This window comes from Trachypithecus francoisi, unplaced genomic scaffold, assembly GCF_009764315.1.
Source record: "Trachypithecus francoisi isolate TF-2019V2 unplaced genomic scaffold, Tfra_2.0 Lachesis_group9, whole genome shotgun sequence".
Taxonomy (NCBI): Eukaryota; Metazoa; Chordata; class Mammalia; order Primates; family Cercopithecidae; genus Trachypithecus; species Trachypithecus francoisi.
In genome coordinates, this window is record NW_022681474.1 from 62,538,470 (window position 1) to 62,557,287 (window position 18,818).

At 41.7% G+C, this 18,818-nt stretch overlaps 1 long non-coding RNA gene across 2 annotated transcripts in view; it reads right to left on the reverse strand.

The window, feature by feature from the left end:
- Window positions 1-10,557: 10,557 nt before the first annotated feature.
- Window positions 10,558-18,818, reverse strand: part of LOC117082296 — a 102,271-nt gene continuing 94,010 nt past the window's right edge. Inside the window, exons 3-4 of one of the 2 annotated variants that reach the window (XR_004436542.1) lie at window positions 16,010-16,196; window positions 10,558-11,976 (exon numbers count right to left, since the gene is read on the reverse strand). This is a non-coding gene — a long non-coding RNA (uncharacterized LOC117082296). The remainder of the gene's footprint in view (window positions 11,977-16,009; window positions 16,197-18,818) is intronic. The other variant, XR_004436541.1, reaches the window with a different exon arrangement.

The following is an 18,818-nucleotide window of genomic DNA, read 5'->3' on the forward strand; positions in this document are numbered from 1 at the left end:
TTCTACAAAAAAAATTTTTTTTTAATTAGCTGGACATGGTGGCACACACAGATAGTCCCAGCTACTTGGGAGGCTGAGGCTGGAAGATCACTTGAGCCCAGGAGTTTGAGGCTGCAGTGAGCTATCATTTCATCAGCAAACTCCAGTCTGTGCAACAGAGCAAAACCCCATCTCTTTAAAAGAAAAAAAATGACTTCTGTTCACTCCTTGCTGGTCCCCATACAATATCTCTGACCTCCTGATAGCAGTAATCCCTTCAGACTCACTCCCTGTTGTAGAAGTAGAAAATAGTTCTGGGAGTAATGGAAAACAGAATGATCTCAATTTAACAAAAGAAAGATACAGAGCTCCGTACATCTCTAAAACCTTCCATTCCTCAGTTCCCAGGCTGTATAATGAGGATAGGGATGATAGCCACCATCCCGAGTTATTAGGAAGGTTATATGTTATAAAGCCTAAAACAGTGCCTGGCACTTAGAAAGTGCTTAGTGAAAGCTGGGCGTGGGGCTCATGCCTGTAATCCCAGCACTTTGGGAGGCCGAGGTCAAGATGGGCCAAGATGGGTCTTGAATTCCTGACCACCCTGACCAACATGGTGAAACTCCATCTCTACTAAAAACACAAAAATTATCTGGGCATGGTGGTGGGCACGTGTAATCCCAGCTACTCGGGAGGCTGAGGTCAGAGAATCACTTGAACCCAGGAGGTAGAGGTTGCAGTGAGCCAAGATCAGGCCACTGCACTCCAGCCTGGATGACAGAGGGAGACTCCATTAAAAAAAAAAAAAAAGTGCTTAGTAAATACGAGCTAGCATTGTTGGTGTAATGGTGGTTAGTTTCATTTGGCCAGGCAGTATCAGTTCCAGCCATCAGTGGCAGGACTGGCTCTGGCCAATGGCAGGTAAATGCAGTGGGCAGAAAGCCAGGAAATAAGGCAACTTCAATATGAGGCTAACTGCTGCCTCAACCTGGAAGCTCCTTCTAGACTTCTTGCTATTAGCCCAAAGACTAACCCCATGCTCCTAGACTCTGTATAATTCTCTATACACAGTAAGTGTTCAGTAAATGCTGACTGTATAGATTTATGTCTCTCACTCCCTAAGTTCCTATTTTCACATCTTCTCAGTGCCATAAGTGTTTTCCATAAGAAAGACCTCTTTCTCTCCCCTCACAGAACCTACCATCAAAACATAATTGTCAGGGCCGGGCACGGTGGCTCATGACTGTAATCCTAACACTCTGGGAGGCCAAGGTGGGTGGATCCTTTGAGATCAGAAATTCGAGACCAGTTTGTGCAACATGGTAAAACTCCATCTTTACTAAAAATACAAAAATTAGCCAGACATGGTATCAGGAACCTGTAGTCCCAGCTACTCAGGCGTCTGAGGCAGGAGAATCACTTGAACGTGGGAGGCGGAGGTTGCAGTGAGCTGAAATCATGCCACTGCACTCCAGCATGGGTGACAGAGCGAGACTCCGTGAAAGAAAGAAGAGAGAGAGAGAAGGAAGGAAGGAAGGAAGGAAGAAGGAAGGAAGGAAGGAAGGAAGAAAGAAGAAGAAAGAAAGAAGAAGAAAGAAAGAAAGAAAAGAAAGAAAGAAGAAGAAAGAAAGAAAGAAAGGGGGGGGAGGGAGGGAGAGAGGGAGGGGAATTAATTGTCAGGTATCCCAAATTCCCAGAGTCCTGCAATTTGCCAACTGTATAACTGTACAGTGTTTTAACACAAGAGTTTTGGAGTAAGATAGACTTGGGTTCAAATTCTGACTCTGATCCAGCCTTGCTGTATACCTGGGGCAAGCTATTTAGCCTCCAGAAGCCTCAGTTTCCCTATCTATGAAATGAGGAGAATAATAGTGACTGACTGGTAAAGTTGTAACTCATAAAGTAGGGCTTTTAGAAGACATTGCAAGAAAAGAGGTCAGCAAAGTGGGTGGTGCACACTAATTAATTGCCCAATAAATGTTATTATGGTCATTATTATTCATGAGTTAATACACTAAAGCAGAGAACATTCGAGTTTTACTGAACCTTCTAGAGACAATCAAAATTGCAACTGGTGGTGAGCATTTTGTTCAGTCCACAAGGGGAGGTGTGGTTGGAGAAGTGATTTTCTGGGCACCTTCTGCATTGCCCATGATGGGGTGCTCCCTCCTCTAGCCCTGACCAAGGAAAGCAAAGGAAAGAAAACTTTGCTACTGGGCTGGAGGGTAGATTGAGCTCATTTGGCCCTTCATGGTGCCAAGGGAGGCAGGATGGGAGAGCAGAACAAATAGAAGACTGGTTCTGAGTGAAATGTGGTCACCCTGGCAGTGGGGACCGTTTCACTCATGAAGTTATTTTAGGTGGTAGCAGCAGGAGGTTGGTTTAAAGTAACTTAATTGTATTGTCTGCCCTGAGAAAAATTCAAAAGCTGGAGAACATAAAAGAAATGATTAAAAGTACTGTTAGTCACTGCTAACCTGGTACATCCCCCCTGAAAGCTCATAAACAAACAGGCTGCTCTTCCAACGTCTACTGAACTGAAATGGTGCCGCCCAGCCTCTCCTGGGTGGACCCCGAGAGAGGCATTCGCTGTGCATTTCCCTGATGTGAAACTTCTGGGCCCTCCTGGAAAGGGTTGAGCAAACACAGTTGTTTAATGCGGCTGCATTTGCCCACAGTGTCAGCATGCTTCTGCATTAGAATGTATTACACTCGGCCACGCTGGCGCTTTCTCCATCTGTTTACATTTAGAATGGGACTCGCTGCCAAAGATTAGGAATCCCAGTGCCCACAATCCAGAAAGCACAAGCCAAGGGGTAGAAATAAAAACAAATTGAAAAACCACTTGTTGCTAGCTGTTTTGTTGAATTCAGAAGGACTAGGAATTTTTCCCTGGTGTGTTCAGTTCCAGAGAGGAGGACCTCAGTGGCCGAAAATCTGAATGGGCTTCACAGGGTCTCTCTCCAGGTATATGACCGTGACTCTGGGCTACATTCTCTGCAATAGCAGACCATGAACTCTTCAAAGCAGGCAGGGGTATGCTGAATTCTTCTTTGTTTTCCCAGAGTAGAGCCTGGTTCCTGTGTTTAATAAATGCTGGTTGGTGGAACGAATAAATGAGTTATACTCAGTTCTTTGTGGAGTTTATTTAATGTGGCTGCAAATTCTTTTGATTTGCACTGAGAAGTAAGATCAGCATCCCTTCCCTTTGAATCTGGAAACGGTTGTGGCTGCTTCCCTCATCTTAGCTGAGCAGAAGTGGCTCCATGTAATTCCAAAGCAAGGCTATCGAAGCCCACGCAGCCAACAACTGCTATCTTTTGCTTTTTGATGCTAGCCATCCTAATGGGCATGAGGTGATAACTCGTGGTAGCTTTGATTTGCATTTCTCTAATAATTAATGATATTGAACATCTTTTCATATGCCTGTTGGCCGTTTGTATGTATGTGGAAAAACTGGAGCTGGTACACTGTTGGTGGGAATGTGAAATGGCATAGCCACTGTGGAAAACAGTATAAAGCTTCCTCAAAACATTAAAAATAGAACTGCCAAATGATCCAGCATTTCCACTGTTTGGTATATACCTCAAAGAATGGAAATCAGTATATCAAAGAGATAGCTACACTTCTATGTTGATTGTAGCATTATTCAAAGTAGCCAGGATAATAGAAACAGCTCAAGGGCCCAATGACAGAGAAATGGATACAGAAAATGTGGTATATATGTACAGTGGAATAGGATTGAGTCTTTGAAAAGGAAGGAATTCTGCCATTTGTGAAAACATGGTTGAACCTAGAGGACAATGAGTATGCTAAGTGAAATAAGCCAGTCACAGAAGGGTGAATACTGCATGATTCCACTTACATGAGTTATCTGTGTGATACCATAGAAATAGTGAAACCCATAGAAACAGAGAATATAATTATAGTTGCCAGAGGATAGAGGGTGGGGAAATGGGGAGTTGTTCGATGAGTATAAAGTTTCAGTTATGCTAAATGAATAAGTTCTAGAGATCTGCTGTACAACATAGTATCTGTAGTTCACAATACGGTATTACACATTTCAAGATTCATTAAGAGGCTAATCTCGTGTTAAGTGTTCTTACCACACATACACAAAAAAAAGAAACAAAGAAACAAAGTGGTGGAACAAAAGAAAACTTTGGAAAGTGTTAAACATATCTGTTTCCTTGCTTATGGTGATGGTACCAAGGGCATTTGCATATGTTCAAACTCCTCAAATTGTATACATTAAATATGTGCAGTTCTTTGTATATCAATGATACCTCAATAAAACTCTTTAAAAAATAAGATAAAACAAAGTAGCCTTATTTTTTTTGAAATTATTATTATTTTTTTTCTAAAAAAAGGCCATGTGGCTTTCACATTTGCTCTTGAGGTCTGAACCAGCATGTACCATGTCCAGCTACTCTGAGTTGCCCTGTTTAAGAAACCACGTGCAGTGAGGTCTTGACACTCCATAGAGAGAGGTGTCAGATATGACCCCGGGTGTTTGACACGTGAGCAAAGAAACCTACAGATGACTCTAGCCTCGTTGTGTAAGTTACCCCTAGCCTTTTTAGTTTCCCAGCTGAGGTCTCACAGTCATTATACAGCAGAGACAATCCATTTCTGCCACATCCTCTCTGAACTTCTGACCCACAGAATCCAAGAGCAGAAGAAAATGGTGCTTGTTTTACACCAGGAAGTTCTGGGGTGGTCTGTACATGACAACAGGCAAATGTAACTTTCTTCAAGACTCTAGGCAGAAGAACCATTGCAACGCTAGCCCCTTGTAGTTGGTAATAATTCCCACAGTCAGGAATTTGATCTTAAAAAAAACTTAAAATCCCTCTTCAATTGAAGCCCATAACATCTTTCTTTACATCTGGAGAGTTGCGTAACAGCTGATTCCCACTCTATGTTTTTCATAGACCTTCACACATTCGAAGATGTTGAGTAAGTAGCTTTTCAGCTTCTTCTTCTTTGGGTCATGTACTCTGAAATCTTTGTAGATCCTTTTATTTTCCTTTTACTTTGTATTTGTCACCCTCTAAAAACAGATGTCAACAGCTTTTGGAGAGACAGAAGATATAGTCATGAAATGAGAGCCTTAGATCAAAATAACAATTATTTTGACATCTAGGGCACTTTACAGTATGCAAAACACTTTCACCTGCCTTATTTCTGAATCCCCACAACTACCCAACAGCATGAATGAGACAAACATTTATTCCTATTTATTAAAGTTAAGTTCCTTTCTCAGGATCATACTTATTAATGGCTGAGCTGAAACTAGAAAACAAACCTCCTTGAATTGCCAGTATATGGACAAGGACAAAAAGAAAATTGAAAAGAATAAAATCAGCTGATGTGTCTGAATAGCAGATTATTTTCTCTCCAATCGTCCTTGATTGTAATTTTTGCCTTTTCAGTAAACAAAATCAGAACTATTTTTTAAAGCTGAGTCTTTATAAAGTGTTTGGGCAGGCTGGAATATTTTGAAGTATGCAATTTAAAAATAAATAACTCAGATTGTGGGCACAACAGAAAACTACACAGTGAATGTTCTTCTCGCTACTTTCATTGACTTTGATTTTTCTGGTTCTAGAAAAATGGTAGAAAATTTGTTGTAGTCAGAATTAGAAATAAAAATATATTGAGTACCACTGTACTGAGGTAAAATATTTGGATGCATTTATACTTAAATGCCAAATACAAGTGTGTCATATTGCATGAATAATGGAAGTGCTAGACCCTAAAGATGCAGCAAGATTTTATAAATACCATGGAGTATCCTCATGGACCAGCCACTAGAATGAAAGTTCCACCTTTGTCCAGTTCTATGTTAGCAACAGAGCATAGCAAGTTAAGGCATAATGGCCTCTGCTCTCTATAATAGGTATGGGCTCATAGGGTATAATAAAGGTAGACACAATCTTTATTTCCATGTGCTGAATAGAGGCAAGGGAGAAGTAGTGACCCAGAGTGATGGGGGTGGAGTAGACGGTGAATCAGGTTTACAGTGATTCCTACTTAGTGAAGTTCAGTCACATTCTCAGGAGTGCATCTGTCCATGGCTGAGCTGAAGCTAGAAGGCAAACAGTGAACAGAATAAGGATCGGAGGCTGTGCCACAGACACAGCAAACAGACCCATTTGTCCCCACAGTGTTTCACAAAGAATGAACCTCAAAAACTGAATCCAAATCTTTGGTGGGGGCCAGGGATCCAAAAATCTGCACACTTAACCAGTATCTCCGGCAACTGGGGGCACACTAAACTATCTGTGTTCCTTCATGCCACCTGCTCAACAACTCAGAAAGTTACAAAAAGTAATCCAAGACTTAGGGAGGTTCTGTCGAACAGTGTCTGGGAGAACCAAACCTGAGCCCTTCTAACAACAGAAATAGATTCTGTTCTTCATTGCGCATTGCCACAACCTGGTGGCAAGTCTTTACACTTCTCTGAGCCTTGGCATCATCTTGTATAAAGTGAGAGTTTTGGATTTCATTTGTGTTTGGCATTTGATGATGACCTGAGATGAAACAATTGTCTGCATCCAAGACAGCTGGATATCAAGGTGCCATTTTGGATCAGAGAAACTTGCACAAACTCTGGACCAAATGGTTTTATAGTGGTCTCTGACTCTCCCAGACTAATTTAAGATGTATCCCAGAACAATTAGCCTATGGCCCATTTATATCAAGATCCACCTGAGTTCTAATTGGCACGAGCGACCGCTAGCAAGGTACACACAAGTGCTTGCAAAGGTGATTGCCAACAGCCACCCAGCTGCAGCGGAGAGGATGTGGGCACAAACCCTTCAATCTAGGGTGTGTCACTTGAGACCAGGCCAGAGCCATCAAAGCACCCTGTTTTCCTCCACCCTTTCCGACTGCCCCAAGACTGGCACAGGGTTTAGTAAGAGCGAAAGTAACACTTGCCCATCTGGGGGCCAACAGTCTTTTCTAGGTGGAGTTTTCTAACTTGAGTGAGGTGCCAGACAGAAAGATGCCACCAGAGAGATTTGGCTGCCCCGATGTGCCATGCAGCAGAGCCTGGCCCTTATGGCCTGCCAGACAGCATTACAACAAGTGACAAGCACACATTTACTGTCACGGCCTGACTGAAAATCCTTGTCATCTTAATTTGTCATTCCAAAAATATATGAAAACAACTACTTAGGCCACGAAGCCTTCTTTTTGGCCTAATGGTGTTCTAGAAATAAACTGGTGATGAAGGATACCGCACTGTTACGGGGATGTTGTCAGTTGGTTTCATTTATCAATTTATCAATGCCATTTGCAAGAAATAGTCTCTGCTTTAGAGACGACACTTCATACATAATAGGGAGGGTGTGAGTTTTCCTTAACTGCCAGAACATTACATAATATAACATGTCACTAGGCCTCAAATGCAGCAGCAAAGACTCTGTATATAGGTGACTCCAGAGCCAACATGCACTTAGCCAAAAAAAAATGATTTAATGCCTTCAGAATGTGGGATGCAAAATGAGATTCTTCATGAGTCAGGGGTCATTGGTGGGAGAGTGTAAGAGACAGATCTGACAGCTCCCAAGTTCTGGGCAATCTGTTCTCAGTTAACTAACAGTCGAGAGGGAACACTGAAGGATACAACATTGATACCCCAAGACCCTCCAATCGGTTTCACTATTTGGCCTGATTTTATGTGCCTGTTGCCCATCCCTCCCTAACTCCTTCTTGGGCTGCAGAATGGGCCTCATTTGCAGGTTTGGTTATCAGTTATCAACTTCCACTGGGAAAAACGACAATTAGGAGGTGGTGGGGACAGGAATCCTGTCTGTGAAGTCCCAGTTAATCACCAAGCCATACAGTCTCCACTAAAGAATCAAGAGCAGGTGCAGGCTCTTGATGTTTTTCATTCAAAGCTAGCAATGCACCGTTCTGAAAACTCCTCAGCATAGAATGCAGGAACCCTGACTTTTCTATCTCTGTCTAGTTCTGGACTGAATGGGCTCAAGTCATCTAGTTAACCTCTCTGGATCTCAGTCTTCTGAAAAGTGAAGCTAAGACATCTAGCATTCCGCAGAAAAGTACTGGAGATGACTCAGGAGTGAAAATGATCATGAAGCCCTTTGCAAACATCAAAGTGGTGATGAAGCAGTCATGAGCTTTGACCGGAAACCATGTTTTGTGGGATTGGCGCTTTAATCGCTCCTGTTCATCGTTAGCATTGTTGCCAGAGGGTGGAAGGAGGTGAGTGTTTTGGTGGTCTTGCTAGGCTGCGGAGATTGGGCTTTTGCAGATATGCAACAGTGCCCTCTATTGGCATCCAGCATATTTTAAGCCACTGAAGCTGATCAGTCCATTTTCCTCTGCCTTGTGTCTTTGTACTTCTCAGCGGAGGCCCAAAGAGCTTGTGTGTAAGGGGCTGTGACCGGACTGCTCAGCGAGGGCTTTTGCTTCGCAGAGTGTTGCGTGTACATTAGAAAGCTGCTGAGTGGAAATCTTATTCCCTGGGATTTTAAACAGTCACATTTCCTGGCATTTGACATCAATGGGACATTTAGCAAATGGAGTGCCAGATGGAGCTCCTGGCTCTATTTTCTGTAAGACACTTGAGAGTCAGAACCCTCCCGATGTTTGTATTTGATAGGCTTGCCCACCATAGGGCTGGCCACGGCTCAGTGGATGTGGGGCATTCTGCGGGCTGGCAATGTGGGGAGAGTGGGGACACACAGGACAGCACGTGGCAGCTCAGCCTGCATTGCTACACACAAAAGCGTTTCAAATTCCAGCATCCTTGGTAATTCACTTTAACACTCAGTCACCCACTTCTCTTTCGTTATCTGACTTCCTTACAAGCCACATGCAAGAAAACAAATAGTAATTGACTCACACTTTCACAAGCACTGTCTCTCCTGAACTTCTCAAGGCATAGTAAATTAGGGCAAACCTTGGTGCCACTGTTTTGGAGATCAAGAAATGGAAGCTTAGAATGCTGAGGGACATGCTCATAGTTCCATGGTATCACCCTGTAACTTATAGAAAAAGCAATGAAATCTCATATTTGTGTCTAATATCTAAGCAGTGCTCTCTTCTCCCCCAACCCCCCCTTTTTTTTTTTTTTGAGATGGAGTCTCACTCTGTTGCCCAGGCTGGACTACAATGGCATAGTCTCGGCTCGCTGCAACCTCCACCTCCCAAGTTCAAGTGATTCTCCCACCTCTGCCTCCCTAGTAGCTGGGACTACAGGCACATGCCACCACACCCAGCTAATTTTTGTATTTTTAGTAGAGACATGGTTTCACTACGTTGGCCAAGCTGGTCTCAAACTCCTGACCTCGTGATCCACCCGCCTCAGCTTCCCAAAGTGCTATTGTTACAGGTGTGAGCCACCACTCCCAGCTGCTCTTCCCCCTTTCTATGTGAACACATGTACTTTTATTAAATCATTTTATTTTCTGTTAATAATTCACATTTATATGAATCACAGAATTCAAGATTACTATATAGTCCCTAGAAATTGCTTTATTACTCACTATAGTTATGAAGGCTCCTAGTAAATCACCATGGTGATATTTGGAGAGTCTCTGATATATTCAAAGTTGTCCTGTTTTTATACTGAAGGCAGCTGGCACTGATCAAGTCAATGAAATCATGATTCTCTGAGAATGAATATTTGGATCTTTTTTTTCTTTTCATAAAGTTGCTGTGTCTTTGGTGTTCAGGCAGGTAGGTGCCACATTGCTTTATTAAATTGGTGTAATGGAGCAGGGATTTTTTTATATTGTCATATGCAATGATAATCTAAAATTCTAGAGCTATGATTCATCTCTTAGGATGTTTTACTCATATCGCACAATAACCAGAAAGTATTTAGACCTCAAACATCGGGTTAACTAGGCTTGGCCCTGTCCTTGTAAAGTTTGCATGCTGTTATTTTTACTGAAGTTCTCCTCAGTTCCCACCTTAATTCAGGTCAGCAGAGTTAATGGGAAATGAAACTGCATCTCCTCTACTTCCCTCCTACCTGCATGGTTGACTTGAATTATAAGCCAACAGCTATGCTCTGCCCGTTGATAACTGAGTTGTTTACCACCTCAACCAGGAGATGCAACGATTAGCTGTTTTCTTTCTGGCTTTAGAAAAAGGTTACCTCGTAAATAGACAAGGAGACAATCTGCACATCTGCCCCATCTTACCTTTGACTTAGATACCTACTTCCCTACTGAAACAATAAACCAGTCTCGGGCTGTTGCTGCAGAAGAATCTGCTACAGAAATATCTGTCACACTTTAAAATTGTTTCCCACACACGAAACAAGCTCAACCATTCTTCTCTTGTTGCAAAACAAAACCCTTATCCTGTAGGACTCTTTCAACAAAAACTGATGAAGAACACCTTTACTTTTTAAACTAAAACTAATAATAATGATCACAAAATGAAAACTTTGTCTTTATATTTATTCAACTTCCTCTGCTCCCCCCTACACTAAACCAAGTGTTTGAGAAGAGTTTCATGAAATCTTAACTTCAGAAGGAATTTTAGAAAGTTCCCATTGCAATCTCCAATTAACATAGAAATCCATTCTCTTGATAAATACTTCCACTAACAAAGAGGCCTCTCTTAAAAAGATTGTCCATTCCTTTTCTGGAGAGTTCTAAAAGAGGATAATCAAAAGGAAAGACCCTTCTTTCACTGGAATTTATATCTTAGTAAGTGTTCATTTCAGATATATTTATAAGTAAAAAGAGTAAATTCTAAGACTCAAAAGTGGGCCACTTCTATGAAATAAGGACACAATAGACCAAAGCTGAAAGATTTGATCAAACTTATCAATTGTTAAAAGATAAGTCTTACAGAAGGAGGCTTCGCCAACTCCAAAACTGACTCTTTTCCAATGCTTAGTGATCATCTGGATACACCTGTGGAATGTGATATTTTAACACAAGCACAGAATAACATGTAGCATATACCCAAATGAAGTGAATCACTAGCGAACAGGTCCTTAAATTCTACAAAAACCAACCACAGGACTGTAATGAAAGAAAGTGATGACAGACAAGTTATAACATACAGCCAGCCAAATTCTGAACATGGTATTTTAGCTGACTAGTCTTGGACATGGGAAGAATTATGCTCTTCAATTTGCAAGTATTAAAGAGGGAAAGAAGTCAGCGATACAGAAAGCTGGTTCTATATCAAAGAAGACTAGGAGAGGTGATATTACAGAGCTTCTATGGAGCAAACTGTCAAGCGGTACTTAACTTACTTTCCCCCATAACTAACCATTAGAAAAGAATGAATTTTCAAAAAGTTAAAAAAAAAAATTGCAGTGTTCTTAGTAAGCCATGGCTTTGCTCACGTATCTGCAAAAGCCTGGACATGCTGATAGAGTCAGCTTCATTCCTTAGGCAAGGCAATAATTACTTTTTCACATGGTGCATGCTGTCTGCAAGCAGTTGCTCACATGTGGAATGGAATGCCTTTGCTAGGGGGTGGGGAGAGTTTATCATAATGTTTTATGCTAGTAGATTAAATCTGCCCCAAATATAACATAAAAACTACTTTTGGTTTGCCAGAAGAAACACATGGTACCTTAAGTACAGTCTATGAATATTTTGAACAGTAAGCCTCAAATAGGTAACAGAAGTGTCAAGCATGAGACCAAAAGAGTCAGCTGGGCCTAAATGGACTTTGAAGTTGGTTTTATTACACCATAAATGAAGTAATGTTCACTCTTGCTTTCAGTTGCTGTCGTAGAAGAGCCAGAAGTCTTGCGTTGTGGTTCCTGTTTTGCTCTCAATCATGTGTGCCTGATTTTGGATAACCTTTCAGAGACCTAAGCTGGCTTATCTATAGAAAGAAGAAAGCTGGATTAAAGTATCTCCAAGATTCATTCAGTCCTTATATTCTATGATTTTTATCTTCTTGAATGGATAATATCACCACCCAGCAGTGGAGAAGAAAAGACATCAGGAACTCTCCTAAGCCTTTGTCCGTGGAGGTCTCCTAAATAATATATTTCAGAAAAGAAATAGGATGTTAGTCCCCTGATGCCCACGTGGGTGTGAATTAATCATCCCACCACTGAGCCATTTGTGACCTTAGAAAAGACTCTTAAATTCCTTTCACTTTCATCCATTTGTAAGTGGCAATAACCCGTCCAACCAACCCGCAGCCCAACCAGACCTCATTTATAAAAATTAATTAGATAACATCTTACGTTTCCTAGTCCATAGAAGTAAATGTTCTAAAAATGTAACTATTAGGTTGGTGCAAAAGTAAATGCAGTGTTTGCAATTTAAAAGTAATGGGAAATTGTCCTCAGCAAACTAACGCAGGAAAAGAAAACCAAACACCACACATTCTCCTTTGTAAGTGAGAGCTGAACAATGAGAATACATGGACACAGGGAGGGGAACAACACACACTGGGGCCTGTTGGAGGAGGGCGGAGGTGGGAGAGCATTAGGGAAAAGAGCTCATGCATGTGGGGCTTAATACGTAGGTGACAGATTGACAGGTGCAGCAAACCACCATGACACACATTTACCTATGTAACATACCTGCACATCCTGTACACGTACCCCAGAACTTTAAAAATTTATATAAATAAATAAATAAAAGTAATAGCAAAAACTGCGATTACTTTTGCACCAACCTAATGTCTATTTTTTAAAACAATCCATGTAACTAGCAACCTCTTATGCTGTCATATATAAGCTTTTAAAAAGAATATTTTGAGTGCACTTTGACTCAAGATTTAATTACCGCTTTCTTCACAACCGTGAAGCTTCTCACTTTAGTTCTGAATGTAGAAGCTGTTCATCAGAATAAGATGCCAGCTTGGGCCACTTCCTTTTCTCTACAGAAGGATTTCACATGGCAAGTTGGAATTTCCTTTATTTAAGATGCTTGAAAAATCTGGAATGGTCTCATTGATTTATTTCTGGAGTGGGAGTGTCCAACCTAAAGGGTCTGTTCAGCATGTCCATAATTTCTATTTCACACAGGAAAAGTTAATGCCAAGCAGTTGCTCAGCACATGCTAATCAAAATTTCATAGATATAAAGCCCTGAGTTAGGAACATCCAGATGTATTTAAAAACTGGGTAAAGTGCCCCAGCATATCTCCAGGGTAGCTATGTATATGGTGGGTGGTCACTGGGCTTTAACTGGTGAGTAATGACTAGCATGAAGGATTCTATGGACGATTCCATTGAACTTTGCAAGACTCTAGCAAACCATGTGGTTTCCTTCCTCCTGTTTCAGTTGACTAATCAATCCATAAGGAGTACCCATTTATGTAGAATTTTAATATTTCAGAGTAACAAATTATGCCCCTCATATTAACATAGCCAGGACAAGATATGAAGCCATTGCTGATTTTTTTATTCAATATTAATTCTACCACAGCTATTTTTCACTTTTAAAAATCCAACCATAACACAGACCCAAAAATAGATGATTCAGGCCTCTTGTTTTTAATACATTCTGTGGGGGAATTTTTGGTTAATTTCCCAGAGGTACACAAAACTAAAAAATCCTTCCCCATACTAGTTTTAGGTGGAGCCAGCCCAAAAATTTCCTCATGACCCTGAGTTAACTGAGCTATTTCTGGATGTGAAAAATAAATCTGAACATTGTAGAAGAGGGAACCCTAGGGAGATCTTCCCACTAAGACTTTGGAGTTCTCTTCAGAAGTAAAGAGGAAGAAGTAGACAGGGTAGGGGGCCAGGATTGAGAGGCAAGTCACAAACGAGTTAGCACTAACACTCAAAAGGAGAAGTTAAAGAAAGTAAATTTCTGTTTTCGCTCTGGAACAGGGAAGAGCGAGGAGTCATTGACTCTGAGTCTTCAAGTTTAGGAAGGACCTTGACACAGGGCGATCGGAAGGAGATGGACTGCACCTCCCTGAGGACATGTCAGCAGGAAGGAGACACAAAATTGCAATACTAGGGGCTTGCATTAGGCACCAAGAAGCGTTTCCTGACAGTGAGGGCTGTTAAACACTGGAATGAGGTACCAAGGGACCTTGGGCAATCTCCATTCTTGGCAGGTTGAGAAATTAGATCCTTATCTGCTGGAATCAAAGCTCTGGGGAGAGAACTGGGCAACCTCAAGAAACCCCTTTCAAGCCTAAGAATCTCTACTCCGCCACGGTAGGAGGAAAGTAGATAATTTAAAAATGAAGAGGGCTCGCCACTGACTTGCTTATACATTTCCTTTTTCTGTCAAAACGAGAATTTTTTTTTTCTTTTTTGAGAGGATGTATATCCTGAGGAAATTATTATTTTTTATTTGCTTTTGATAAAAATAGTGCCAACCACTTCTGGGTTTTTTGCAGAACTCACAGGTGGGGGTGAAGAAAACCTTTGACAGTGCCGGCAACAATAGCCCAGTATGAGTCCCCCAAGAGGTCTTCATTAAGGGAGGCCTGAGAGGGCAGAGCCACTCAGTGCTACAGTTTGCAAAAATCCTTAGGATGTTGGTCGATGTGGCTAAAGAAAGAAAGGAAAGAAAGAAAGAAAGAAAGAAAGAAAGAAAGAAAGAAGCTGCAGGGGTAATTTGTTTTGACAGGGCAGCTACTTCAGGAGTTTGGTCACTGTTGCTGAGCCACAGCATTCTGAGTACTGGGGAAAGGATACACTTACATTCAACATGAATGCTTCTAAGAAAATCGCACGTTTCTTATAAGCTTCCGGATAAGAATTGTGTAGAGTTGTATCGCATCAAAACATGTGGTTTTCACACGCATGGCTGTGCAGATCACAGGATTTTTGCACTTGACAAGAACATCTTGGGAGGAGGACCAAGAAAGAAATCTGAACCCCTCTGCAGACGTCTCTTCCCATTAAGGTTATTCACAGCCCAGATGCGATCCACCCCCTTTCACTGTTCCCATACCTTTAGACCAGTCGTGCTAGATTTTGTTAAGTAAAAATGGAGACCCTGACTGCAGAAAGCGATACAGCCATTCCAGCAGGAAGGATAGGAATCCATTTTGTCTCTTTTAAAATACAGAGTTAATAGGAACTTCAAGATGGTTTCTGCAGCCCTTTCTGAGAGAAGCTGAAGCAAGTGCCCTTAGGGAGTGATTATTATCTGTTCTCTCTTGGTGGTTGTTTTGGGTACAATATGTAGTTTTCCCCTGGCAGCTGGAAAATTATGTTGTGGCAGGAAGGACATCATTCTGCCTGTCTTGAAATGCTTTTCCCAAGAGATCTCAAGCTGAGGCTGTGTTGATAAAACACACACATAGAGAAAAGAAAATATCTTCCTTACTTACTGCTTCTCTCTTTCTCATCATTACACATCTTTGGAAGGGAATAAACTAAATATAGAAATAAAGGACAAGAACATGGAATAAATGCCTGACTTGAGATAGGCAGCTTCTGTCCATGCAGTGAGTGGGCTAAATTATTGCAATTTCTATAAAACTCTTTCAGCACCACATGGAAATTGGCCCATTTGCAGATGGGGCAGCTTTCTGCAACTGACCCAATTGAACTTTTTCAAAATTGTACATATACGCACATCCGAAAGCTCAGTACAACTGACTGTGTTGTAGCTAAGGACTGGTGAAATCCCCAAGGGAACTAGTTATACTGCCTTTCTAGGTCTTTCTAACTCTCAAAAGTTGTGTTTTAAACACTTTCTCACATCTTCCTACGAATGACTTCACTATTTTATTTGTTGTGCTTACTGGTAACCAAAAATTACTTCAAGGTTCTATCCCAAAGTCCCCCACATTTCTGGTGGTTTTGAAGTTACTCTAATGATTCTCTGTTCAGAAAGGTGGCTCCCACTTATCTGCGATTAGAGCATTTTGTGAACAAACGAGGCTGCAGAAATGAGTGCCGTGACATAAATTCCTACTCACATTTTGAACAAATGAGTTTATCTGATATAAATTGTTCTCCTTTCTCCTCTGAGACCCTGGAATAGGCAGAGGAAAGGGTCTAGGCATTGAACTCCAGTGCACCTGTGATTAAACTTCAACTTACCATGTCTGAGCTGTGTAACTTTAAGGAAATTGCTTACCCTCTCTGAGCGTTAGGTTCCTCCTCTGTCAAATGAAGGTTCAAGTCTCATCCTTACAAGGTTATTGAAGATTAACTGAGATGATGCATATGATGCATGTGGTGTAGAAGAGATACCTGGTGCTACTGATGTTATCCTTTGGTCCATTAGTAAGAACATGTCCCAAACCCAAGTTTGTATCAAGTCCCTTAGAAAAAATTGAAAAGAAGACTCACAAGAATGCAAACAGAAGGATAGATACGATATTAACAAAATAGGCTTGAAAAAATCCTAAAAAGTGACTTCCTTATTTTTCTATCTACCTTCCTGGTCTCTTTCTTTACCTCCTGAATAGTTTGCATGGGTTCCCAGATGCAGACACTGGTTTAACCTCTGCAAGTTGTAACTCTCATTAAAGTGTTTCAACTGTTCTGCTCTTTGCTTCCGGAATAATTAAGAATAGCAATGTCCAGCTGCTCTCCTAACCAGTTCCCACATGAGCATCTTCCCCGTTTGCTAAAAAAAAAAAAAAAAAAAAAAAAAAAGGTGACCTTTTGACCTGATTCATTGGGAAGGCTGTTGTGAACTTCCTGGGTCAGAGTTGCCTGGGGTGAGTCACATTAATAGCCATCCCACCTCTAAACCTTCCTGGGAATTGTAAAAACCTCCCAGATCCTTGGTAATAATGAGCTTGAAGGATCCTTCTTCTCATTTCCAAAGGATTGAGGAATTTGGGCTTTACCCAGTAAGCCTGCATTGCACTTTGTCTTCTTACTCCATTAATTCATCACGCAGCATTGGATAATCCAAGAGTTTGTTAAATTCTCTATCTGTACAAAATATTTCCCATTGAATAAATTGCTCATTGAAACCAAGTCTGTCTTCAGAAAGAGTTCTACCGAGAATATATTGATCAGTCTCCAGAATAATTAGTACATCTATTGAGCACATGCTTCATAGCTGACACGGTTCTAACAACATTCGCTCAATTCACCCTCCTAACCTTCTATGAAACAAGTGCTTGTGATACAGATAAGGGAAACTGAGGATTGAAAGTCACAGAGTCACTGAACGGTGGGATGGGGAACAAACCCAGGCTGTCTGAACTCACTCTGATATCCTGCAAAGCAGTTACTAGCACAAATTCTTTCATTCAATTGCTTATGTTGGACCGTGCACTGATGTTTTAGAGAAACTGAAATGAAACACGAAAAATACGGTTTTGGTTGATGTTTTTCCTAAGGAATGAGGATGAGGTTACTTCACTTTAATATTACACCTACATTTAATTAGAATGAATGCAAAACTGATGAAAATTCTGGATTTTTCAGAAAGAAGCCTTTTTATTTTCCTGTTTGAGCCAAATCACTATAATGTCTGTTTCCAAAAGCCAATAGTGAAAGACCTGTCCCCAAAGTGAAGAGATCCTATGGGAATTTAAAACCATAATTAAAAACAAACCATAGTGATCATTTCCATTTGCTGTGACAGCTATTCAACTGCGGTGCATAGATTTCATCTCCACCTAGAAAAAGTGAGTTCTAGTGTCTTACTACTTTGAGAAAACTAGTGAGACGGGAGAGTTCCCTGACCCCCTTGTGGGATGTGGAACAGCGGGGTGGGAGGCAGTTCCATTTTGCTCAGCAGAGCTTAAACCCCTTGTGGGAGGGGGAGCATGCAGGTGAGCAGGAAAAGGAGCCGGGATGAGTGTCTTTAGGTGCCAGCAGGAACGAACCCTGTAGTGGCCCACAGCAGCCTCTAGGGGTTGCCCCGACCTCTGGAGCCCCAGACGGCATGTGTTACAAACAATTCTCTTTTAGTATTTGCCATCCACCGATGGCTAAGTGTTAACCGGCTCAGTGGAGAATCCAGGTGGCATACACCCTGCCCTCTTGGTACCCTGATTCTTGTCCGGCATCCAGGAAGAATCAGGTCACATGGACTTGAAGGATGGTGAATGCAGAGGTTTTATTGAGTGATGGAGGCGGCTCTTAGCAGGAGTGGCGGGGAGCTGGAAAGAAGATGGTGCAGAAAGAAGGTGATCTTTCCCTGAAGCCCGGCTGGAGTCGTGCCTTCTGAAGTTAAGCCACGTCTATCCATAGTCTCTGATAGTCTCTGACACTCAGTTACTCCTTCTCCTCTCCGTGTTCAGCTGCTTGACTATCTGCCAGCTGAGGTCTGGGGTTTATATGGGCACAAGATACAGGGGGGATGGACAAGGAAAGCCAAAAGGTAGCATTTGGGCAGAAAAACAAGGATAACTGTTCTCATTTAGAGCCATGGTTTCCAGGCCTGAGGGTGGGGCCTTTGCCAGAGAACGACCCTCTTCTACCCGGTATTTCCCCATCTCCTGTCCATATCGCTAGTATGGGAATCATATGGAAAATTTTAAGCCTCTATTAAGTTGGCAAAGCGATTTAAAAATCAAGTCCTAAGCACTGAATTTTCCCAGGCTTTGTCTCATTCTGGCTGACTGACTAGCTCTGATCTAACAACTCTCCTTTTGAGCCATAGAAGCTCTCTGTGACATTTTCGGTGCAGGCACCTGAACCTCGGATGGATAACCAGTGCAATTAAAGCTTTAAGGGCATTTCTTTTTTGTCTGTTTGTTTGTTTGTCTTGAGACAGAGTCTCACTTTGTTACCTAGCCTACAGTGCAGTGGTGTGATCTTGGCTCACTGCAACCTCTGCCTCCCAGGTTCAAGCGATTCTCCTGCCTCAGCATCCAGAGTAGCTGGGATTACAGGCGTGTGCCACTACACCTGGCTAATTTTTGTATTTTTAAGAGACACGGGGTTTCACCATATTGGCCAGCCTGATCTCAAAGTCC